The 25,308-nt window shown below is 38.8% G+C and overlaps 1 long non-coding RNA gene across 1 annotated transcript in view; it reads left to right on the forward strand.

Annotated features, from left to right (window-relative positions):
* Positions 1 to 890: 890 nt before the first annotated feature.
* LOC146432290 (uncharacterized) overlaps positions 891 to 25,308 on the forward strand; it is a 60,224-nt gene continuing 35,806 nt past the window's right edge. The window contains exons 1-2 of the long non-coding RNA XR_014854535.1: positions 891 to 1,952; positions 8,972 to 9,024. This is a non-coding gene — a long non-coding RNA (uncharacterized LOC146432290). The remainder of the gene's footprint in view (positions 1,953 to 8,971; positions 9,025 to 25,308) is intronic.

A 25,308-nucleotide genomic window follows, 5' to 3' on the forward strand; every position in this document is an offset into this window, starting at 1 on the left:
ATAGTAAAAACCCTCCATCTGGCCACCCTGAAACTCTGTTAGCTTGTTCAACTCGCTGTCGGCTGATTGGGCTTTGTGAAGCAGAAGTAACAACATCAATAGTATAAACCCTTGCCACTTGAGAGTATTACATTTCATTTCATGCTTGACTTAATCAAAACTGGGGAAATGAAATTTACACCTTTTTGATGTTCTTTTCCCTGCTGTTTAAGGAGAAGAATCTTAACCCATTTGATCTTCACATGCACCCAATAAATGACCAAATATGCCAAGCTGCCAAAAGCAGACGGCTGCCAGTTGCCAGTTTATGTCAGGTCACTGTGAGAGAGCTTAATGCAGAAGGTCTTGAGTTTCATACCAAATACTTAGGTTTGCAGCACAGTATTTTGGTTGCAGTGTCAACAATTTAGCTTCCCTCCCTATTAATATTAAACTATTATAAAGAAAGCAGAAATGTCATTTTTTTTGTGGAGGGAAATGTGTTTGCAGGCGGCTGTTGCGTGACAGTCAGGAGAGAGTGACAGAGATGAAATGAAGCTGGGTTGGAATTGCTTCTTCAAACCCTTGACATTTGTTCCTTTCTTTCCTGACTCTGATCTACACAATATACATAGTTGTTGTTGTTGTTTTTCCTGCTAATAACAAGACAGTGCAGTGCCGGATTAGAGATTGAGTGAGTGAAAAATGGGACTGGTGATAAGGTTTTCCCTGTGCCTGTGGGGAGGCTCATTAAGTGGGAGATCAGATCACTACAAAATACATACATGAATAAAACCAACAACTAACAAAGTTCCCTCTGCATCTCGCTGATGGAGAAAGCGTTTGATTCAGCATGCTGAGGCCTGGGAGGAGGCGTTGCTGCTCACTTTGCTGCCGAGTTTGGACGTGTCCCTTGGCCTCAGTGCCCAGCACGGGGTGGAGATCTGCTGTCACCACCTGCACGGGGCTGGGTCCCCACCAAAAACACAACACAGGCACAGTGCAACAGGTCCCTGCCTTCCCCGCCGCCGTCCTGCTCCCTTCAGAGACCTTTCGCCTTTTGTCAAGGGCCCACATTTATGACTTGATGAAAACATTTGTAATAGATCATCAAATACTGATACATTCTGAGGGACAATATCCCATTTGTTAAATATAAATTAACATTAACACAGATCCCCCGTCGCAGAAAGGTGAAGGGTTTTGACACCTTTTCAGCAGGACAGGCCGGGCCCCAGTGAAGAAAGCCGAGGGCCTGTAAAGGAACTTGTCCCGAATGGTGATCCTCAGGCTCTTGTGTGACAAGGTACATAGTTTCTATTCAGGATCAGGCAGATTATCGGTTACTATAGTTTCCCTAATGCTCAAATGGAGCTGAGGCCTAAGCTGAACAGAATAGGTTAAAAGGTGCCGATGTTTGGGCCTGCGAAACCACATGTTGAGAGTCAGAGACCAAACAACACAAAGAGCACATCTCTCTGGTCTTTGATGTCTTCTCTGAGGGACGCGGAGTGAGAAAAATGCGGCCGTGCCCCCGCGCCCAGAGCCGGACAATGCTGTGGTCAGTGTGGGAGCGTGGGGCGCCGCGGGTCCTGGCGGAGCTGGGCTTCTCCTGGGCAGAGCAGCACAGCGGATTGGCACAGCTCAGCTCAGAAAAACCTGCAACACCACACACAGCTCGCCTCGCTTGTCCCCTGTGAGCCACGCGCTCCGGTCTTACACACAAACTTAGCAGCTTGAAGCACTAAGTTTAACTAGACTCAATTTGCTGTTTTCTGCATTTGTTTCCATTTAGCCTGTTCCTTAGCATTTCCTTTGTGTTGCGTGCTTTAAAAACTCTTTACAGCACTTCAGCCAGCAGCTTTTTATTTCCCTGCGTGCCTCAGTGTCTGCTCTGAATCCACTGTGGAGCTGGTGCAGCGGCTGCTCTGTGCTTCCTGCATGAATCACTGATTCTGCTCTTTTTTCCATTTGTGAGTATACAGTGTTTTCAAGCAATTCATATTCACCATAAAAATGTTCCATGTAGGATATCCCCTGATAGCACAAGCGATGCTTTTGCATTTTTCATAAGCAAGATTAAAATACCCACTCCTTGTGCTCACGATGTTGGTCTCCTCTGTTCTGTTGCAACTCGGTTTAGTATTTTAATTTTTTATTAGAACTCTCATAAGCAAGATAAATGTGCATCGGCACTAAAGGGAGACTGCCAGCTTTGATAGGTTATATTGCCACAATTTGCTGCTGCTCTTTAAGTATTCCAGCACTCAAGATCCAAGTATTATGCAAAGCAAAATTAATCAGCACCTGCATCTTTTAAAATAATAGAATTCATGAATTCTAAAGTTTTATCAGCGTCATTGTAATTCTGATTGTCGTCAGTTCTTTATACCATTATAGAAAAATATCTAATTGTAACAACTGTATTCCTATAGTGAACATATTACTTGAATTCAAACCCTAACAATGGCAATAGGATAACTGTCCTTGAATTTGAGCCTTTTGTGATACATCAATAGGCTTACAATGTGCTGAATTAGCAGGCATATTAATGGGCAGATGCAGCACCAGCCCATTCTTTTTACCCAAATCTTCTTATGCAAATACCCCATGAATCCAGTTCAAAGAGCTAGCTTTAAAATGAGCTTCTACACACATTCAGATGGGTCCTTTCACAACTGCAATGGGACTTAGATAGAAAGTGACATGAGAAAAGTTTAGACACTTGTTTTTATAACTGAACATGATCTTGTTATCATAATCTGATACTGGTAACTGGCATGGTCTGGTTGTAGAATTTTAAGCCTTTAACAGAGGGAGATAATCTAGGCCTTTGTGCTACAATGTACTGAATCCTGCACTTGGTGAAAGCTATCAATGAGAATTGCAGTTCATGCTTTTTCAAACAAAACTTTTTCATGGTAAAAGCTTTTATCCTATGATAATTACTTAACTGATTGTAGCGGTGCCTTTAACATTAGTGAGCTCATAACAAGGACACATTAAAAAGGCTGCATTATTTTAGAATAAATAAATTATCAAATAAACAGTTTTTGTTTGCTTGTTGAACTAAATGGTAATGAGGTCATTATTAAAAATGCTAATGGACAGCAGCATAGCTAGTAGAAGTTAATACATTTTATGATCTTTCTTTTGTTTGCCCTGTTTCTTGTGATTGTTTCTCTGCAACAGCATCTGGGTAAGAATGGTTTAATGATTTAATTGCAAATTTAGGAAAACCTGCTAAAGGAAAAGAAGCATAATAGTTTTACTAGATCAATAATGTTGAAGCCCCTTCCTTGAGAATGATTTTAAATTTGTCTTCAATTTCAATGGAAGCCTATCGTTTTCTAGGTGGTAGGTTGGATTTTTTTAAACTGTCTGTTTTAAGAAGTCCAAAAGCTGGTGAGAAGGAATTTCATGTTGACATTTCCCATACATGCTGACTGAGCTTCATTAAAGCAATGCTTCCTACAGAATATTCTATAGGAAGCATAAAGACAACCGAGAATCGATTCTCAGCTGGAGCAAATTGGCATAACTAATTTACTTCTGTGGATGTGGTCAACACTGTTTCAGCCTTGGCTAGTGTGTGGAGTTGATAGATGTAGATAATTTAAACTACATGAGATTATTGTAAAAAATGAGAGGGGAAATAATCTGCTCTTTTATCATTGCATTTAGGTAATCATTAGGTATATTAGACTAGTCCTGTACAGCATTATCAATTGGTTTATTCTTCATAATTTTTTTCTGAAATGAGTATTTATACTGTGTTCTGAAGCATTAATGAGGTGATTCTTATAACAATAACCTTAGTGCAATAGATGAACATAAAAGCCAGCATATCTCATGCAGTTATTTTTAGACTAATACAAGGATTTCATGTAGATACATACTGCTAAAAATATTATGGGTTATGCTTGATAGCTTTTTTGGAGAAATGCTTTACTAAGATTTAATGGCAGCAAACACAAGAGTTCCAGATTATTCCTCTAGAAACGTTTTGTTTCAGTGTTAATTAGCAGCATTATTTTGGGACATGAAACATTTGGCCAATGCTTTGATTTTTTATATTGTTTTCTATTTGCTGTAAACTGCAATAGGAAACTTGTGTGCTGAAAGAACATGTCAAGTTAATGTATGGGTATGTAGAAGGCCTAATTCTGAATTCAGATGTGTGTAAGTCAACCTTGCCTCAGAAATATCGCCATTGATCCTGTTGAGCCATTACTGCTTTAGTCATCTGCAATAAATTTCATCTTTTAAAGGAAAGTATTGCTTATCCAAAAATGTAGTTAAATGTAAGGAACACATTAGGACAGTGACTGACAGATGGGAATCTGTTTTAAAAACTGTGTTTCTGTAAATAGCTCCTTCTGGGAAACACCAGCCACCTCAGACATTCCCACTGTGCAGGAGAGACTTTTAGGGACTTTGTCAAATGAATGTTCATAGAGTACAAAATAACTATGCATGCTATACATGTTATGTTTTGTGAGACTGCAAAAGGTTTGGACAGATTTTGCTTTATCACACTTAGACTTTAATACTTTTATTAGCTGCTTAATTGTCTTTCTTTTTTCTTTTTTTTTTCTTTCTGTATGATGCTGAAGTGATCAAATGAAGTTATATTTTCTTACCCTTTTTGCTGTATCTGGTCTTGTTTAATCACAGCATGGAAAAGGATGTGGAAGGAAATCAGTGAAGGAGAACCACTGAAGGGGTGAAGTGTCAAAGGTAATGCAGGAGAGAAGCATAAATGGGATAGAACGGTAAAACGCCAGGAGGGCAAACTGCTTGGTACAACAGTGGAAGGAGAGAAAGGCAGGGAATCATCTAGAGCATCAGTATCAGACTGTCAAACTGTATGTTATGTAAAAGAGGAAAGGAAATTTTGTGTAAATTAATGGCAGATAACATCATCTGGGGAGGAGAACAAATGAAAGGAAACTTGGAAATTCTCAAAAACATGTAACTTACTAATACCTGTTATTTTACTGCAGTTCACCAGCAAGGAGTTCATGTTTCACAATGTCAACAGTAACAAAAGACAAGGCAAAGCAGATTGCAAAAGCAAAATTAATTTGAATTAGTTTCAATCCCATTAACGTGTCTGTTGGGCTTCAATAGTAGAGGACAAAACAGACAAGACAAAAATGAGGTGTATTTTTTTAGAATTTGTTTTTTATGAAGTAGACTGGCTGTGAGCATGGGGTTTTTTAGGAAAGCAGAATTTAATGTTCTGGCATGAAAATCAAGTCCTGTTACTCAAAGAACAGATACTCTCTGAAAAAAGAGTTTTATGATGGTAAAGGCTGTCTGCAATTTTAAGTCAAATTTTCAGAACATGTTTTAAAAAGATGTGCACCATTTCTGTAAATCAAAACTGGCTAAAATATTTGCAGCCAAATCATATTTGGATATTTTGCAAATTAAGCGAAATGTTTTGACAGTTTGAAATAAAACCCTTTCATTCTAGATGGCATTTTTCTATAAAAGTGAAATTAATCTATCTCAAAGAAAAGGGTTTCAGTATCATTCCTTGCACTGCTCTTGTTGACTTCTATACATTTTAGTACTTTGAGAAACTGGGATAAGTAAGTATTTTGGTGCTTTGAGGAACTGGATCCTACAATGTTTGAGATAAGCCTTAGTTTGTCCTACAGACAAAGCTGAAATTCATCCCCAAGAGATTCAAATTCTTGATTTTGTCTTTTTGACATCTGGCGCTGAAAGAATAGTTTCATGCCTGTTTTTCTATTTCTTTTTGTGCACGGGAGGATTAATTTTTTTTTTTTTTTAAATGCTCATTTTTCAAACCTCCTTCCAGGGAACAGTTTGGCATGCTCTGGGCTCTCTGAGCAAACCAGTGTTTTCTAACTACAGGTGTTCACCCAGCAGTAACATTGCACTGCGTTGCATTCCAACCGGAACAAAAAAATGAATTATACTCACAAAATATTCCAATGTTCCCAGTCTTGTGCCTTCATCAGGGATGAAATGTTAGTATACTATGCTATATCCAAGTCAGTGATAAAAGAATCATGAGAAATCTGAATGGAATTGTTTTTCTGCCAAGTGGAATGCAATGAGGCTTTACTGTTTGATGAACATCTGTAAATACTCTGTATTCCCCCATTGCATTTCTGCTGTGTAGGTGGTAATGCTGGAGCTTTCTCTCTAACATCACCAGAGTTGTTATCATTGCACTCAGTTTGCTGCAGTTTTATAGCTTCTCTCTGCTTTTCCTACCTTCCAAGTACTAGATGTGCAATACCCTGTAGCAAATACAAATACAGCCTAAGCAAATCTCACCTTTTCTCTGTAATTTCAGAGCAGAATTTTATAGCAAAACTAGCATTCCTCCCATTAAAATGCCATCCAGGGGATTTCCATATGCAGGGAACACCTCAGAACTGACTGCCCTCTTCCAAGTTGTACAAGAAGTTGGTGATGAGTTTGACAATGCAACCCAAATCATCTTATTCAGCATGTGGCTCACCTTCTGTCTTTCACTTATACCTGACAGGTGGAGAAGAAAAGAGTTATTTTCTTAGAAATAAATAACTTCTGAATTCTGAGGTGTTCATCCTACTAGCACTAGGGATTTACATGGATGTGTTAAGCATGGGATCAGATTAAAAGCTATCATGTAACAGTATGGGTTTTTTGCATGGATATTGGTATAACTTTTGAGTCTGCTTGTAAGCACCATGCCATTTGTGCCTGAGGGATAAAGTAGTAGCAGAGAAGTTCCCTGGATACACTAGTTATTTTCTCTGGGAAATACTTGGCACAGTAGGAGAGGAGTTCAATTCCTGATTTAAATATAAGGCAGGTATGCTTTCATGAGATCACCATGGCCACAGGGCTTTCTTTGTCAAACTTTCATGCTCTGGTTTAGTTTGAAGTAAGGATGGAGATATTTGTCAGTGGTCAGACCCCTTGCAGATAAAAGCACTTGGACAGTAGGTCTGTGTTAGACCATGGTGGTCAGATGTGGGGTCTGTAGCATGAGTGGCAGAGAATTGTAAAGTAGCTTGTGTTGGAAGGGACCTTAAAGTTCGCCCAGTTCCAGCACAGTTAGCTCAGAAGGTTTAGAGAAATAATTGCTTCACTGCTTGTCATTGCCCTACAAATGCATAGCTGCTAGGGTTAGGGTTAGCTTACAACTACAACTGCAGAGTGACAGGGCGAAGAAGGGAGATTGGCTCCTTAATCCAGTATCTCTGAAAGAGGATGGAAAAAAATTTTGAACATGTTAAAATAATTCAAATTTCTGAAAATGCTCTGTTGAGTACTGAAAAACATGTAAAATTATTATTGCTCCCGAGGCAGCCTATAAATTTTATGACCATATTGACTGAATCCAAACATAAAATATTTTCTGCTTGGTTTTTAAAGCCATTGACAGATACAATAGACACCACAAGCCAACTCTTAATCTTGGGTTTAAGATTTAGATTTGTTCTAGATGTTAGAATCAACCCTGGTTAGAATACATGATAGATTTCTATTCTAACAGAGAAATATCCCCTCTTCAGAAGAAATCCCCTTCTTAAATCATCTAGTCTGTGACATCCCCTTAATCCCTTTATTTTTCTCGAATTTAGCATAAATACTTCCCTTTCTTACACCTCCATCTGTTTATTCTACTTTTTTGCCTTGGTTCCTGTCAATGATGCATGGAGCTCTGTTTTCAGTCAGAAGGGCATTAGCTAAAGCAGTAGTTTCCCAGAGCTGGTGCCAGAGGAGTAGACTGAATGTCTTGAGAATGGTGAAAGACATAAATATAGAGGGACACGTATTGATCTGTATGCATGCAGGAGTGGAGACGGATGGGTGGGTAGATGTACACTCACACAGACAAATAATACAGCCAGTGAATGTACATACACAGCTATTGGAAAAGTCGGAGAATTCTAAAATGCTCTCACTAATAGTCTGGTTAATGAATACAAATGCAGTGCAAACTCAAGCAAGCTTAGTGCTTACAATGGTTTGTTCCCAGGCATCTACAGAGTGGTAAGGAGGAGAATTAACATAGGATTATCATATTTTACACATAGACATACTTGCCAATCCTTTTAAGAATACTTTAAGGACAGATCTAGCGTCTAAGTATTTGGAAGTAAGAATCACTAAATATAGACTGTGCAAACCACTTAGCTATAATTCTTTTGAGTTACTTGCTGTATGACAGAACTGCATGTTCAGTTGATTTCTGCATAATGAAATAAGCCATTTTAATTTTTAAATGTGGGAAGATAGTGGACTATAAGCTATCCTAAATATTTAAGAACACTTCATTTGATTAACTGAGCCATATTTGGCACTATGAGGAGCTGTCCACCACTCTAATGCTATCAAAAATTGGTTCTGAAAGTGAATGGTAAAAGAGATGCTGAGTTCCTCTAAAACAAGCTCTACCTGAGTTTCGGGATTCAGCACATTTGTAAGGCACATTCCACAGATGTTGGAGGTTTTATGCAGGTACAATCAAGTATCTATAAAATCACCCAGCTGCATTATGTAGTTGTCTGACAATGTGGGCTGTGGTTTCACCATCATTAATATCTGATCTATGTGCAATCAAAGCAGCCAGTGTAAATTTGATCTGACTAAAGGATACTTGGGTTAGCTCACATTATGCAGTTTGGGCTGGCTGTGGTAGGACAAACACTGTTTAATCTGGCATCAAGGCTACTGACACTTTTTTTTTTGAAGGATGGCAGTGTGAGATTTTTCCGTAATGCGTCTTTGCATCTTGTGACCACAGTGCTTTTTATTTGATATTACTGATCTAAAACCATGTCTTTAGCAATTGTAAAATATATCCTTGGATACAGATCCTGTTAACAATATATAAAAAAGTCCTGTTTAAACGTGCTTAGTATTGTTTTTGTTGACCTGGATACAATAGTTGCTTTCTTTTTTAATTAATATTACCCAAATTACTTATTTACATAATTTAAGGTATACTTTTCAGATATGTTTCTGGGTAGTTTTTGGCATAGGAAAAAATAAGTTTGGAACACACAGGTGAGTAGAAAAAGTCTTATTTCTTCAACATTTTTAAACTGTATCATGGATGAAAGTTTGCTTAGTGATGCTGTGTCTTGAAGGATTTTGCTGTGTCATTTCTCACCTCTCTACCTCTTCAATGTGAAGGAGAGCAGGAAGGGAAATTAGGAAAGGGCTGAGCCAAAGTGTCAGAGACAGACAACGTAGCAAGAGGCAACAACCACAAGAGGTGCCTTGGGAAGATTGAAAGGGCATGTTAGGAGAAATATTTTCCCCACAAAGGTATGGCAATACTGGAACAGGTTGGCCAGAGACCATTTTTTAACCAACTTTTCAAGAGCTGGTTAGACAGAGTCATGGCTTGTTTTCTTATTCATGACAGTTCTGGGGGGAAGCAGAAACCTTAAACTTCACTTTTACTAATATTTCCATGATTGTTTTATTCTGTACCTACATTGCGGAGGTATCAAAGTAATTTATTCAGGTGGGATTTTCACTGCAGGTGAATTTTCTCTGTGGGTAAATCTTTTCAGTGGAATTTCAGTGCTTTTGCACTGGGGCCATAATTCAGCCATGAAATAAACTGAGAGGATTTAATACAAAAGCCATATATTGTATAACAATCACACTTCCCACAACATAGGGATCATACTAAGTGTTAAAAATCCTGTTTTCTTGTTGAAATCCACCATTAAAACCAATTGTGCTTATATGCTTGAAAGTCCCTTTCTATTGTGGACATCCTATGAGCCTTATTAAGCAAAACAAAGCAAACCCTGAAAGTACAGCAGAGTCGTTCCTTCTCTTTCTGCAGCAGGACCACTCTGAATTTGTTATTATTTCTCATGTTAATCCTCAGTGTTTATCTTTAAAAGTCTTTATGGATAATTTCAAAACATTTTGAAAGGTAATGAATACCGGGCAGGGTCAGACCAGATGTCCTTCTGTTGTGTCCTGCTATCTGACTCTAGCTGGCAGTGACTGCTTATCAGTGTAGGAGTGGTGTGTCATCATTTCCTTGGAATATCTTTCCAATAATCAGTGGTTCACTCTTCACTGAACTAGATGTGATCTGAGAATGCATCTCACAGCAGCATTCAGCACTTTTCATGTTTAAACCCATTGAAACATAGTATTAATTATGGTCATGCATCTAATGGTGCTGTCATTATCCTCTGATGGATTTTTCCAGAAGACTCAGCCACCAGATGTTCATTTGGTCGTTTTCCAAAAGAAATATGCTCCTCTATACATCTTTCATTTGGCATTTAGTGATGTATTCACAGCAATGTTCTTGCAATGAAAAATATTTTGGTTTGGTTTGGTTCTTTGTTTGGCTTTTTAGTATGTTTTGTTTTGTATTTTCATTGTTGGTTTTTGTTAGGTTTTTTTTGGGGGGGGGGATGATGGTGTTAATACAACAATGAGCTCAACTGTGTTCACAGAAATTGCATCAGGCAATGACTCAGTCTTGGTCTCTCTTCAGCTGCTCCGAGTTCTCACCCAAAGGTTTTTTAGCAGTTTTGGTCGCTTTTGATTTATGGAGTCATGATTAAATAAGGAAACTGGAGCAGCAGAACATATCTGCTGCTGTTGGGGAAGCACAAGCCCTGGAAGCTGGCGGATGTTGGCTCTGCAGCAGATCAACCTAACTGTAGCAAAGGTCATCTTCTAATGGAAAGGAAAACAAAAATAAAACACTCCCATTCCACCATGAGGAGATACTGAGCTACCAGGGGGAGGGAGTGCTCCTGTAATATACTGCTGTGCCACTTGTGCTGTACAGATATTTATGGTCCTTTACTCCTCTTTCCTCCCACAGACAAATTACAGAGTCTGATGGTCCTGTGATGGCCTGAGCAATAATGAGATGAGCTACTGCTCATTCTCTGTCCTCAGTGGGATCCAGAACCCATCCTGCTCAGTGGTGAATCCCCCCAGTCTATGTTTCCTCCTGTGATACCAGCTCATATCCTGACCCACAATGAGCAACCTTCAGCCAGAGGTCTGTGAATGATCCTCTGTTTAATTCAGTCTGGAGGGCTCAAGAGCAGCTCTGCTGTGCATAAAGACACACAAATGGGGAGACCTGCCCATCTCCAGCCATGCTCTCAGGGAAATGCAAAATGAATTGGGCTTTGTACTCCAGATTTTAATCATCCTAAAGTTAGCTGGTTAGCCTGTTTAAACTAAGACTATGGTTTTATTGTGTATCTAGTGAAGATACAGTATTATCCTGCAGCCCTTCGTACTGTGAGAGTACTATGGGCTTCCTGTTGATGTTTGTAGTCTCAGGAAAAAGCTGAAGTTTACAATGGAAGTGGAAAGGGAAATGATTAAATAAGCTTTAGGAGTTAAATTACTCTTCCTCCTTCAAACAGATCCTTCTGGGCATGGCTAGAAAGACATGGAGTACAATGGTGAGGAAGTCTACTAAACTTAAACTTCTGGTGTTCTCATACTTGTTACTGGCTATGGACATGTTTAGTGGAACTCATTCATGCTTGTTAAAAACTGAGAAAGTTAACTAGGAATTAACTACATTTTTAACAACTTAGAGTTTCCAGTATCCTGATTTGGGTTGGTTTGATTTGGTTTAAGGGACAGCATTGTGCAAATTAATCCATATTGATGAAGCCCATTTGTCTGAAGATTATTCTTTTAATAGGTTAGGCAGTCAATGTTTTTAAATTGTAAACTTTGACTGAAGGCTTTCAGTGCTTTCAAATGTGTGCTTGTCCTTATTCTTTCATTTGAGATCGTCCTGAGGAAGGTGGTAACTGCTTTTGCAGATATGCATAAAAACAAGTACTTGGCTTGGCTTTCCCTCATAGTTCTTCTGCTTCTGTATCCCCATTTTCACACAGTGCACATCTGATCAGCCCATGAGGTGCTATTGTGGAGAGCTTATCTGATATTTTGGAGAGGACAATCTATGAGAATGTTTTTTTCTTATCAACAGTGTTCCCATTTCCAAAGATCAACATATTTTGTAATGTAATGAACTCTAATATGTGGGCGAGAGGGTGTGTTGTGCATGGAAGCCCCAATCAGGAATTGGGCTTTGTAAATACCTGTCATCCTTCAAAAGGCTGCAGTGACAGTAAAGCACGGGGAGAGCAAAATAAGGGACCTTGGGTACAATGGTGAGCCATGCAGAGGGAGGACAGAAATGGTCTTAGAGAGACAGAAAACTAAGGGGCAAAAAAGACCAAACTCAAAAGCAATAGAGGAGGGGAAAAAGAGAACTAGGGAAGGGAGAAGACAGTGAAAAGGAAAGAAAGAAACAATGAAAACCATAGGAGGGGCAACATGAGTGCCACAAATAGGGGAAAATAACACTGGACTGAAAACTGTGTTATCTGGAGATATCCATGATACAGCTAGAGCATAACTGAAATATTTGTATTCTTCTTACTGTTCTGTATAGATTTCTAATGTACTTCTACTAGGAGGATATTTCTAATCTACTTCTCTAAATGCTTTAAAATGTTAAATTCATTTGATGCTATTGGATGAAAATGGGATTTTATTTTGATACACATTTATTTTTCTTTTCTAGTGTTGCACACAGAAAAAGAATAGGATGTGTATTAGTTCAACAGAAACTGAAGAAGACTTGTTTTATGTGAACAAGGGTGTTAGGTATTGTGAACTATAAAAACATTCCATTGTTAGACAAGAAGAGTTAAATGTATCACATTAAGCAATCTTCCAAATTAAACAGCCAAGTTTTGCTCTTCCCTCTGTCAATATGACATAATTTTGTTTATACTGAAAATACTATTTTAGAGGTACATCTTGAGTTGGAACACGTTATTTAGTGTGGCAAGAATTCATAAAATGTTCTTGGAAGTTTTAACATTTGTCTCAGTATGAGAAAGTCAAAGCAAACATTTTCAGGCATATAAACCATACACTTTGAACATTGCTCCTGGTTTTGCATTTCTAGAGGGTTTTCTGTTTGTTTCAATTGGGGTTTTTTGCTGAAAACACAAAAGCATTAATCACATACATTAATACTCAAGGGGGGAAATGTATGAGGAAGAAGGCGTACATCTGTACAAGAGGGTTGGCTGTACTCCGTGTTTATTCTAGTAAGGAACTTCTGTCACTCAGTACATCAATGTGTTCTGTTTAAGCTTAGTTCTGCAGTTTCTTTTAAAAAGGCTGTTAATAATCACAGTCACTTGAGGACTGGATTTTATGTATTACATTCTCATTTTGTTTCTTCCTGATAAAAGTTTCTGGTCATTTTGTCCTGTTCTTCTGAAACCCAAGTGCTCCTGAATGCTGCCCATTGGTGTTGGGATAGGGAGAGCTGTCCATCCAGACACAGCTGCCATTGCACCACTTTTAAAGTAAGTTGCTCTACAGAGGTTAGAGCGTAAAGTACTCATGTGACTGGAGCTTTAGGTGATGTCTTAATATCTTTGGGAAGCAGGCAGACCCAGCTCCACACATGTGAGCTATAAAGAGCTCTGTCTTTGAGAATGGTGCCGTGATGTTTGGTAAGGTAACCAGTCAGGCAGTGAAGTCTTTTAGAAAAGTATCGCCTTGCAGCGTGAAGCTTCCTGGCGTGATGTCAGGCAGCTCTCATGAACTCCGACCGCTCCACAGCAGCTATGGTTATTCTTAGAGACACTTCCCATTCCTTAGGAAAAGCTACTGTGTGAGGCTTAGCTGGCTTTTATCTTTAGAAGTGAGCATTTAAATGTTGGACTAATTTGTAGCTCGTTCGCAGCTCAGCTGCAGCCCTGCCAGCTGCACTGGGATCAGTGACAAGCCTTTCTTCTGACTCCAAAGCACACTTGCAGACAGATCCAGGCCCTAGAAGCACATTGCCCCAGAGGCAACTCGACTTTTTCATAGGCATGTAGCTGCCTGAGGGAGTTTTCCAGAACAAGTAGCATATTAGGTGTTCCCTAGCAAAGAAAGACCTTACACACAGGTAGTAACCTTGCTGGCTTCAGGAATGTTGGATTGGCACTGCTGGAGACACGCTTTTGTGTTTGGAGATGGAGAGGGGCTGGTGACCATGAAGTAAAGTATTGCCCCAGCTGGGCCATACAGCTTAGAGACAGAGGTGTGAGCTGCCCAACCAGGTGGCAGAAGGGGATGAGGAAAAACCTCTATCCCCTCAAGGGATGTTGATTCAGAATGGTAAGAGCAATATGTATTTAACTAAAGCATCCTTTCTCTTGGATCATCATCTGTGATCCTGAGGCAGCATTCATGCAAGACTTAGCAGAGACAGCCTGGCTTATGTGTTGGATCACAAGGGAAAAAAAGTTCTTTTTTGGGTGGAGATCAGAAAATAAGTTAATGAGACTGAGGTAGGAATTAGTAATAACTACACCAGGAGGCATCTGGCTCTGCAGCTTAGCAGTTATTTGGCAGTATGAAGCATCATTCCCACATTTACAGAGGCCTATTGTATTCTTCATTTTTGTCCCACCAATCTCTTCCGGTTTTGTTTGCCCGCACAGATTTGGAAAGTCAGTCTGTCCATTCTTACAGTCTAATAAATAATAAATACACTTGGTTGGAAGCCTGGCAGCCTCTTAGTTAGGCTGGATGCTGGATGACCTGTAATTTGGAGAAGTGTGTGGTGGCAGCTGGGCAAGCCCTGGAGCAGCAATTTCAGGCACAGGCCTCCCCAGGCTGTGGCACCTTGGCTTGCAGGGAGCAGGAGAAGACAGTGGGTCCTCCATTCCTGACCTTTCAATGGGGCGAGACACCATTCTGCATCATTGCAAAAATAAAAAAATCTTATTTTCATAGTCATGTGTTCCTATGAGGCTCCCCATCTGAGGGAAGAGAAATGAACTTGCCCCTCTTGCCACAATCCATTAAGCCTGGAAAGTAAACAAAGATATATTTAAGAGATTTTTGTTTGGTTTTGGGTGGGTTTTTTTTGTTTTGTTTGTTTGGTTGGTTTTTTTTGTTTTGTTTTTTTTTAGTTGAGGAGATTTCTCCTTGTTTACACCACTTAAATTTAATCCATCTTGTAAGCACAAAATGCTTCTTTTCAATCCCATGATTCTTTTAAGATCCAAGGAAGTGTGAAGGAGTAAAAACAACCAATTGTTAACCAAGGTTAACATGAGCTGCTGAAGTGATTCTATTAGCTCACAACAACTGCCCAGATGCTCCAAGCACTGGGGTCTCACTGCCGGCTGGCGATTCCCATAGCAAGTGTCAGTAACAGATAGTGTGAGAAAAAGAAACATGATCAGGGCTCTTCTAAAAGAGAGTAAAATATACACTCAGCAGGGATGAGAATATCCTAGAAACAAACAGCAGGGAGCTGAAACGAGGAAGAAACAGAGCAGGAAATGGAGCTACAATTCTGATTTCATCAGATTAGCGGAAGCTGAACAGAGGAGAAACCAAAGGATTTCTGTGAAAGTGGGAGTGCGCTGTGTTGGATTCACCCTTGACCAGTAAACCCAGTTTTCACACTGGATCTGTGTGAAAGAGAAGGAGAAGCATAGAAATTATGTGTGAAATGTCAGCTCCTCATGAAATAGTTGAGGATTATTTTATTTAATTTTTCTATTCTAAACTTTCACCTTTTCAACTTCAGGTCAATTTTTTTTAAAACTAAGAAACTGCGCTTTAGAACTGACAAAAAAAGTTGTTTGCTAAACGGATTCAGTTTTATTAATAGCTTTGTTCATTCCTAGGCAATATTTTTGAACTTTTTTTTTTACTGAAACATGGTTCTGGCATTTCTGTTTTGACTCTTTTTGGCTTTTATTGAATATTGCCATTCAAGTGCAACAAAAACAGAACTAACTGAATGAGCCTTTGAAAGCATTTTGCTCTTAATTAAATGGAAACTTCAAAAACACAGGTTGAACTGGGTGAGATTCACCAAGAGCAATAAATGCATTATATCTGCTTAGTGTTTTCTGCAAACTTGTATTCTGTTGCTGACAGAATTAATTTGATTTTCAAAATGAGGAAAGGAGGTAATGTGAGTGTAAGGTCCATGGGTGATCCTGGAAGAGCCTTGAACTGGCAGTGGAGTGGAGCAAATTGTGAGATGGAAAGGAAAGGGAGATTGCTCATTAAGGTGTCATATTAACCTGGAGTGATTAAAGTGTGAGGCCTAGTAGGAGCTGATTTTTCATTTCTCCAGAAAGCAGAGCTTGTAAGCAAAACAGGGAAAAGGAATCAAAATAACAGAAGATTTTCTGTCCTACTGTGTCGCAGGTTTTAGGAAGTTGGCAAAGTCAAGCTTCCTCAATAAAAGATGGAAATTGGTCCTCAGTATGTTTAATTAAAGAGGAGATTGAGAATTATTTAAATATAATTTAAAGTGATTTAATGAAAACCAATATTTGAATATAAGGTTTAATTTCCCTGAAAATAAATCACAGCTAAGTAGGAGAAACTTTCCACGTAAATCCAATGATTTGGAGCACCATGCATGGAAGGGGAGCTCATATGCAGTGCATCTGTCACAGCCTTGGAGAGCTGGCCCTGATGGCTGTTGGGCTGGAGGTGCAGGCAGGACGTGTGCCCTGCTGCCTCTGCTGAGCTGTACAGGACTCAAACAATAACACAGGCAAGCAAGATTTTAATTTCCCTGGAAAAACAAGGAATTTGAGTGCTGAATAGGGAATATCATCAGTGGTACTGAATTGAGGAAGCATTTGCTTTAAGAATGGTTGCTTCAAATTAGTTACTTTTCTCCCTATTTTTATGTTATTCTTTTATTTCTTTGGTTTAGGGTACTCTTTTTTCCTGGCCTCCAATGTCCAAGAAAGATGTATAGAAACAATATATAAAATGTACAAAATAATTTTAGAATATATTTATTTTGAATTTTGGATAAGCCTAATGGAAATTTTCACATTTAATATTTTGAAACATATTTCCACAAGAGACATATATAAGCAAAACATTAAATATTTTAAAAACAGAATATATGATTTGTTGTATTTTATAGACCTAATGGACACAATTTTCACAAAGGCTTTTTGTAGTTTGGAGATGGGTTTTGGCTGTGCTGAGCTCAGGAGTCACCGCTGAGCAGATGTTACTGGCTGTCCCTTTGGCAGTGTTCAGTCTGCTGGTGTTATGAAACTCAGAATTCTTGTTCTTAGCACTTCTGTGAATGTTTTAGCTACTGTGTTTATTGTTTCAGAGCAAAGCAGGCAATTCTTTTTCCAACAGCTTCACTGAAGTGTAGGGATTCACAATCACTTACAGAAAACTAAGATAAAGGGCCAACTCTGTCCCTGTGTCGCTGCGGGGTGGATGACACTGTTCTACCTTTCCTTCTTTCAAAAAAAGCAGCATAAATTAACCAAGCAGGGAGCAGTCCAGGAGAGTTGTGCTATCTGCACTCTCCAGCTTCTGGTGCAAAGCAAGACTGCTTGGATGACTCAGTGCAGCTCTTTAATGGGTTGTGTCCATGCATTTCTGCAGACATCAGCTGCATCTAAGCTACAGTTCCTGCATCCACAGCAGCCTCCTAACTTCCCGACTGCCTTATTTGTCTCCTGTCTTGTTTTACCCTGTCTGCTCTATTTGAGGGAATAAATACCTGTTGATTTCTTTAGCCTTAAATAGCTCACATTTAAATACAATGAGGGAGCACGAGCATAAACATGAGAAAACATTTTGTGTTGTAATATGAAGTATTTCAAAAGAAACCTGCAGTGCATAATTCTTCACCATGCAGAAGCTGGGGTAGAACTTTCTGCTTCTCGTAAATGGGAAATTAGTTCACGTCTTTTCTTTCTTTTATGGTGTTGCCAATTATTCAGTGCACCATAAGCCCCGTGTCCTAAATTTCTTGATTCATGTCTAAACATTGCTTGTATTAGCTGTACCCTAATTAATCCTTTTGTGCCACAAGTCTAATTTGCCCAGCAAGCTTTTCTTTGCCAGGAATGGATGCACCAAATCTGCTGATGCCAAAGAGGTAACGTGTATTTAACACGCATCAGCACTCGCTCTCCCTTTTATAATTGCTGATCCTCCTCCACTTAATAATGCACCACTAAGTTAAGGTTATACATAGCTCAAGCAGTGCTAACTATCAGGGTGTGTGGTTATTCTATAATAACCACATTGTAGGGTGTGTTTCAATTTTACAGGCCAGTCATTTACTTCAAATTACTTTGTCATTTCTTAAAGTCATTGTGTAATTTCATTATTAAAGGAAAGGAAAAAAATATAATTTGATTTTTAAAGATGCATTAAATAACACTAATTATAATGCTTAGCTTTTAGCACGTTTTTCATCCTCAGTGCTTTATAGCCATTTTGCTAATTAATTTTTACAACATTCTTGTGATGAGCAACTAGCTGTACCTCTGCCCGAAAGTCAGGAATGCTGAGCCAGGGAAGTTGAGTGGTTTGCCCAAGACTATACTGATTTGCCCAGGAGATGGTTTTAGAGCCAATATGAGTATTTGGTTCTTTCTGGCTGCCAGGTCATGCACTCATAAATCTTTCTTTCTCCCAAACCACATACTCTCAGTAATTATTTCATCTTTAAAAGGTATAAGAACAGAGCCTTAAAATGGCACAAGTCAGCTCTGTAATCAGCAGAGTTCTGGCTGTGTAAAAGAAGATTTGTTTTTAAACACCTCCACTTGAAAAATGAAATTCCTTTACACCACTGATCTTTTGAGGCAGCAAAAATTCATGTAAATGTTCACCAGTTCTTTTCTTGAAGTTTCATTACTAATTAGTGATTGTGAGGCAGTAATCCATGTTCCCATTGCCTCCTTTAAGGCCTTTTCAAGCTTCAATCTAACTACTAGCTCTTGGCCTGTGATTAAATTTCTGAGCAGCCTTTAGTCCCAGGAGCATTCAGCACAGTAAAAGAAATGTCTTCAGCTGCAGGCATCTAACAGGTTAGGCAAAGGGAAAAGAAGGTGTTTCCTCTGTTATTTGTAAATGTACCATCCTTAATAGAAAAGAGAAAGGAGAAATAGTAAACAGAAGGTGAAATGTCTGAAGGAGTCACTGGATGCTGAGGAATTGTAAAATAGCAGCCTATCTTATTTAGGCAAATGTTGAGTTGAAGCCTTTCCAAAATCAGTTTATTCAGTCAACAGCTGAAGAAAAGCTTACCAGAACAGTTTTATCAATATTGTCAATTTTCTTGGAGTGTTTATAATACTGGGATATATATATGTATATAGATACATATCTGTGTAGCATTCATTCCAATATTGCAATGTATATAATGTATCTATGAAATTACGTACTTTGTAAGACTCAATTTCTATTTCTTAAAAAAAGAGAAAATGTGTCTTATACATGTAAGAGCTTAACAATGCTGAAAGACAAGTTAGAACTACTCAAAACTTTTACATTCTTGTGTTTGACAGTGTTGTGAATGTATTCATTTGCAGAATGTGGAGAGGGTAATATTATACCCATATTTATTGAAGCTGGATCATTTTCAGCTCCTCAATCTTTCTTATTTGTTGATTGTAACTTTGGTTGTAGTACTGAGGGCATTCAAACTGAATCCTCCTGTTTCCCTGAACTTTAAAGTTAATTACTCTTAAGCTTCCAGTGCAGTTATCTTTGACTTAGGTATTGTGTTAGCACTGCAGATACTATATAATCATTTAAAAGGCCCTGTAATTTTCCCAAAGGTCCTAATCCTCCCATGGGATCATGTTGCAACACTTAACTAACACGCTGTAGTTGGGTTCAGAGGAGCTTCGTGCAGGAATGAGGTCTGAGACAAGCCTCCTTCAGGAGCACAGCCTCCAAAAGACAGGGATTTAATACTGATAGTTTTGGGATTTTTTTCTCAGGGATTTTCTCAGGGCTTTGTCACTAGTGGTTATGTGTGACAATATGAACTTCAAGGGTTTTATGATAAGATAAAATGAAAACCATTAAATATTGGTGCCATGGACTTGCTGAAAGACTGTACTTTATGTTTATTTGCCATAAACCAGAAGAAATATTTATTTAAAAGCATCATCTCAAAAACTGATGCTCTTTCCATAAATATTCAAATAGAGCCTCAGCAGAGGCTACCTTGCTGAAATCTGTTCAACCAACCTTTCTTTAAAAACACTGCTTATCATAGCTCCCTTTCTGGCCTGCCCTACAAAATCGCAGTCTGTTAAAGTTAAAGGATGATTCATACACCTAGAGAAGGAATTGAATATTCAAGTCACTTGTCAGGCTGGCAGGTTTAAATTATATAACAGGAAGCTTTCTATTCATATGTAATGTAACTGAATCACCACTTCTTTATTGATAATTCATTATATGTTGCTACTATCACTCTGCAGCTCTGAAATGCTTTTTGCTATAATGATTTTATACCATACCAGTATAATGGCCTTCTGACTGTGTCAATCAGCTCTACTTGCGTGTACAGTAATATTATTCTGCAATCTGTCTTGGGAGAATGCTTAAAAGCTTTCTCTCATTTTGTCCATTTAACTCATGTATTATCTGAGTTTTTACATTAAATGGCCATACTTAATATCCCATGACATGTCACCTATTTTCTAGGGAGGATACTGATACAGTACTTACCAAATCCAGAATCTGTACTAACCAAATTACTCCTGCCCACCTCGGCCAAGAGCAGTTAGTTCAGTGCATCAGCATTTAATCTGTAGGAAGAACTTATGAGGAGGAACAAAAACAATGAGAACTGTAGCTGGCTAAATGTAGTCATGGTTGATGCAATTTGTTTTGTGAGGAGGGATTAGAAGATATTGAAATCAAACTGAGGCACAGAGGTCAATTTAGATACAGATTTATTGCCAGAACTCAGCTTACATTGGTTGCACATTTATAAAGAAAACACCTAATCCAGCAAATATTTATGCAATTTCTGTTATGCACTTTGTGCATTCTGCTGAATGAGACTTCTTGGCTGTAAAATTAAATGTGTGTGCAAAAGTAACAAACTGTCAGACTTTAAGAGAGTTCAGGCCAAGTATAGATAACAATCATACTTTTGCTCTGAAAGACTACATGGAAGTCCCAACTACTTACTCTAAACCCCTTTCACAGTCAGGTTAATGTACTCAAAATTTTAAGACTTGACATGCCAGCTGCTGAACACAAAATCCTACACTGGAACCAGGGCCAAGGCATTTAATCTGTTTGACTTAGACGTTTCCCCTAAAAATACTGGATACACTTAAATCTTATTTGTTGCTTGATTCGGTAAATGTTATGGTGTAACTGACTTCTATGTTAAAGAATAAAAGACTCTATTTACCTAACAATTTGAAAATTTAATATTTCAAGGGTGGCAGGTATCCATTTCCATGGACACCTGGCTTATAATATCCCACCTACTCTGCATATGAGAACTTCAAACAAAGTTAATGCAACAAACATCCAAATATAGGCAGAATAAATCTGCTCAGCCATACAAGAAGAATGGCAAGGTGGAAAAGCAATGGTTTAATTAGGCCACAGCCTTATTAACTCATAGGACAATAAATTATACCTTTCCCATTATCATTCATTCCTCAGTCTATTTTTAAGCCAGCTCTCCTTGGGAATTGGATATTCCTGCATGAGTACTTGCAGCTGTCAGTGGAGGAGGCTTTCAGTTGTAGTTATAACCATACAAAAGTGCAGGAGAAGATCCTAAACTGTCAGGCAAGTAGATAAGTATTTTTGTAACTTGTGAATGTGCATAATAACATATAGATAAATGGTTTTTCTTACTTTTACTGGCAGAATGACATTCATTTGGGCTTCTCCTAACTTCTGCATGCACCAGCACGTTGGCAAAATTCGTAAGGAATTTCTTGTACTAGTGTACATTTGCTGGGGAAAAAACCATAATCAATCTCAGTTCCATGTGTAATAGTCAATAAATTGTCATAGAAAGCTTTCATGGTTTGTTTTGCCACTGTTGCCTTCACTGTGTTAACCTGCCAGCCTTGCTTTTATAACCCTTCACAGGATATCAGAAGCTTTTGGCATATAGGGCTGGGTAGCATAGGCATCATCACATCTCGGGTCCATCCCTTTTCTAGACTGGGTTTCTGGTTTTTCCTGGGCACAAAATTCAACCTAAATTTTTTTTATTTCCTCCAGCAACAGCAGTGACAGCACTAAATAGGACAGCACCTTGTAGTCTCACAATGGCTTGCAGAGGTGAGCAAGCTTCCTTCCCCATAAGCCTGGAAGCTCAGTACATGATTTATAAGGCCTCGGAAGACTGTAGTGGCAGCAAGATCAAAGGAATAAAGTTTAGTGGATATGGACAACTTGTTATATTGAGAATCCCAAATCCATCTGCCTAGAAGGGTCTAGGCTTCCTGAGGACTAATGGCAGGGCTTTTATCTTATGCCTGAGGGTGGTGGGACCTGCCACCAACCTTTTCCCAACACTTTGTTCAACCCATGCAATGCATCAAATCCCAAAAATACAGCAAGTGCCTTCTGCCTCTAAAGTGCACTGTAATTTGTCATTTTATGGGTTTGTTGTAACATACACTTTGTTAGATTGCCAGGGTATTGGTATAGCTAATAACCCAAAAAGGAAGTAATGTTTCCTTATGGATTAATTAAAAGTAAAAATACAAAATAAAAGGAGTAAGAGACTCCAGGCAGAAAGTTCTTAGAAAAAAGGAGTATTGGTTTTCTTTGACTGTGTTTTGTAATTCAACAGAAATAAACAGTTACCATGGCAACTGATGTATCACAGGGAAGATGCAGAGCAAGGAAGATGCAGTGCACTTACCAATTAGCAGAATGAGTTTTAGGACTTTTAAAGAGACATTTTGCCTGCTGACATGATGATACATGGCAACTGGGCCTTCAAGGAAAGTTAGAGATTGCTCCTGTACTTCCCCTTGGCAGTTGCATTAGCCATTGCTTCTTGATGGGAGCACTCTTTCTGGAGCCCTCCCCTCTGAAGATTCTCGCTGCTCCATGGGCAGCCAGTAGCTCCAGGGCTGCCCTGGGGAAGACACCCTATCCATAGGGATGGTGCCTCTGGCATGGCAGTCACAGCTCACCAGGAGGTCAGGAGGAATCGTAATTGATGCTCTTGTGACACCCAAGATGCTCAAAACACATTGACAGTGTTGATTAGTCCTTGTGATAGTCTAGTGAGATAGGTGTTACTACCGTAGATTGTTTTCTTAATTTTTTTTTCTACTTTTAATTCATGGGGCAGCTGAAGTTTGTTTAAGTGTTTTCAGCATCAGGGAGAAGCAGAAGTAAAGAGCCCCTGCTTTCCAGCCCTGTGTCCTGGCTACTATTCAGCTCTCCCAGTTCTTGTTTGCGGAACTCCTCTCCTATCCCTCATTATTGTTATTATTAGTGTAAGAATATTGTTAGTATGCTCTTGAAAAAGCAAAATGCTATCATGCACCAGGGGTTGTTTCCTTTTTATTTTACTCTTTGTTTTCAAAGGACTTGGAAACACAGCAGCACAGCAGCTCTCACAAATATAGAAAATATAATCATATGTACTCCTCATTTTCAAGGGTTGCAGTTTTCTTCCCTCTTTTTTTATTTTCTTTCAGGATGAAGGGTATTTCGATTGCTCTGCAGGCAGTCTGTATACGTGTAAAATCATCCTTATATTACCAAGAGTCATGTTTAATCTGTGTGTCCATGTGTTGTATAGTTTTCATTTACACATGCACACACACATGCACATAAATTTTAAATATTTTTGCATATTCATTTGTTTATATATATATATCATACAAATACACATATAGATGTATTTTTCCATCACTGACTATAACACATAGGATATTGACCGTGCTGTTTTTCTTGCCTTTAAGGAGCATTAGCACCAGTGAATTATATTCGTTTATGTTGTCTCTGGAAGAGACAACCTTTACCAGTATAATTTTTACTCCAGCTCCGCATTCAAAGAAGGCTGTGTTTCAAAGCTGACATATTCCCCCTCCCTAAAAAAGAAACACAAGGCTGCAATTTGTCTTTTTAACTAAGCTATGTGGGTCTGGGTAGTGTTTAAAAAAAAAAGTGTTGTCCTTGTCACCTGCCATTTTTCTAGCCGACTTGACACCCCCAGGCTTCCCAACAGCTCTTTCCAGCAGGAGCTGTCTCGGAGCTCTTAGCATCACCAAATAATTGAGGTTGTCACATCTCTTGTTCATTGTTTTTTCCAGGCCTGGAAAAAATGCAAATATTTCATTGTAGTCATTAATTTTCCCATCCTTTTCTTCAAGCATCTCATTGGTTTGATCTGATGAAAAGGGCTGAAGGCATTATTGCAAACACAGTGGCATCCAGGTTCTGCCTATAGTGGGGAAGAATCTCATCAGATAAAGTCTCAGGGAGGTCATCAATCACAGTTGCTGACAACCATTTTGCCTTCGTTTGTTACAGATGTGAACATGCTTAATTATTTGTAGTGTAATTAGTTCATGAAATGTCAGGAAATGTCAAACTGTGTTCACAGCACAGATTTTTGCAGCAAAGAGCAATGAGAGCAAGTGTCAGTGGGAGACATGGAGGACTGATGGGGGGAACCGTGTCTGCAGGCAAATGAGGGAAATGGCTTGGGGGACAAATGAGGGTCAAAATATTAAGATTAAAGTTTTGAAAGGGAGACCTTCAAGGGAGCTGAGTAAAGTGGGATATGAATGATGTTACCATGCACCAGCATTTCGAGCACATGTCTGGAGTAGGAGGAGGGAAGTTAAATCAATATTTACTCTTGTTTTAATTTGATTTGTGTAAACATTGGCTTTTGACGGCAGATCTTAAGAAGAAATTCAGCAAAATTCTACCCACAAGTCTCTGACACTTAAAAAGGCAACTTGATAGAACAGAACAAAATTCTAGTGAAAGGAGATTTCTAACACTTCCTTAATTTCTTGATTTTAAAATTTTGAAATTAGCCATATGTGCAATGATTATGAAGAAAATATCTTAAAAAGCAGATGTATGTGTTGACTAAAATTACCGAAATACTGCTTTACTATAAACTGTATTAGCCTGGCTTTCTGTACCTGCAAGTCAACCTACACAATTGATAGTATCTCCATGCTTGAACCCCAGGTGCAGAGATGTGCTGAGCTTTGCCTCCCAGCAGTCTCTGGACTTGTTCCCCTACAAAAGGAAAAGGGAGTTTAATAAATGGGCCAGGTGTGTAATCCAACATCAATTTAGCCAGCAAATTCTTCTGGTTCAATGGTTGGATCTAGCTCAAGTGCCCATTGTGTGACTGCCTGCAGTAGTATTACATGGGTGTCGCTCAGGCACAGATAATGAAAAATATTTTCTTTTTTTTTTTCCTGTGGGAGTGACTGTTATGGTGTAATGTAAATGTATGGCTTGGCG

The sequence above is a fragment of the Lichenostomus cassidix genome, chromosome 11, assembly GCF_008360975.1.
Source record: "Lichenostomus cassidix isolate B80296 chromosome 11, HeHo_3.0, whole genome shotgun sequence".
In the NCBI taxonomy this organism is placed as follows: domain Eukaryota; kingdom Metazoa; phylum Chordata; class Aves; order Passeriformes; family Meliphagidae; genus Lichenostomus; species Lichenostomus cassidix.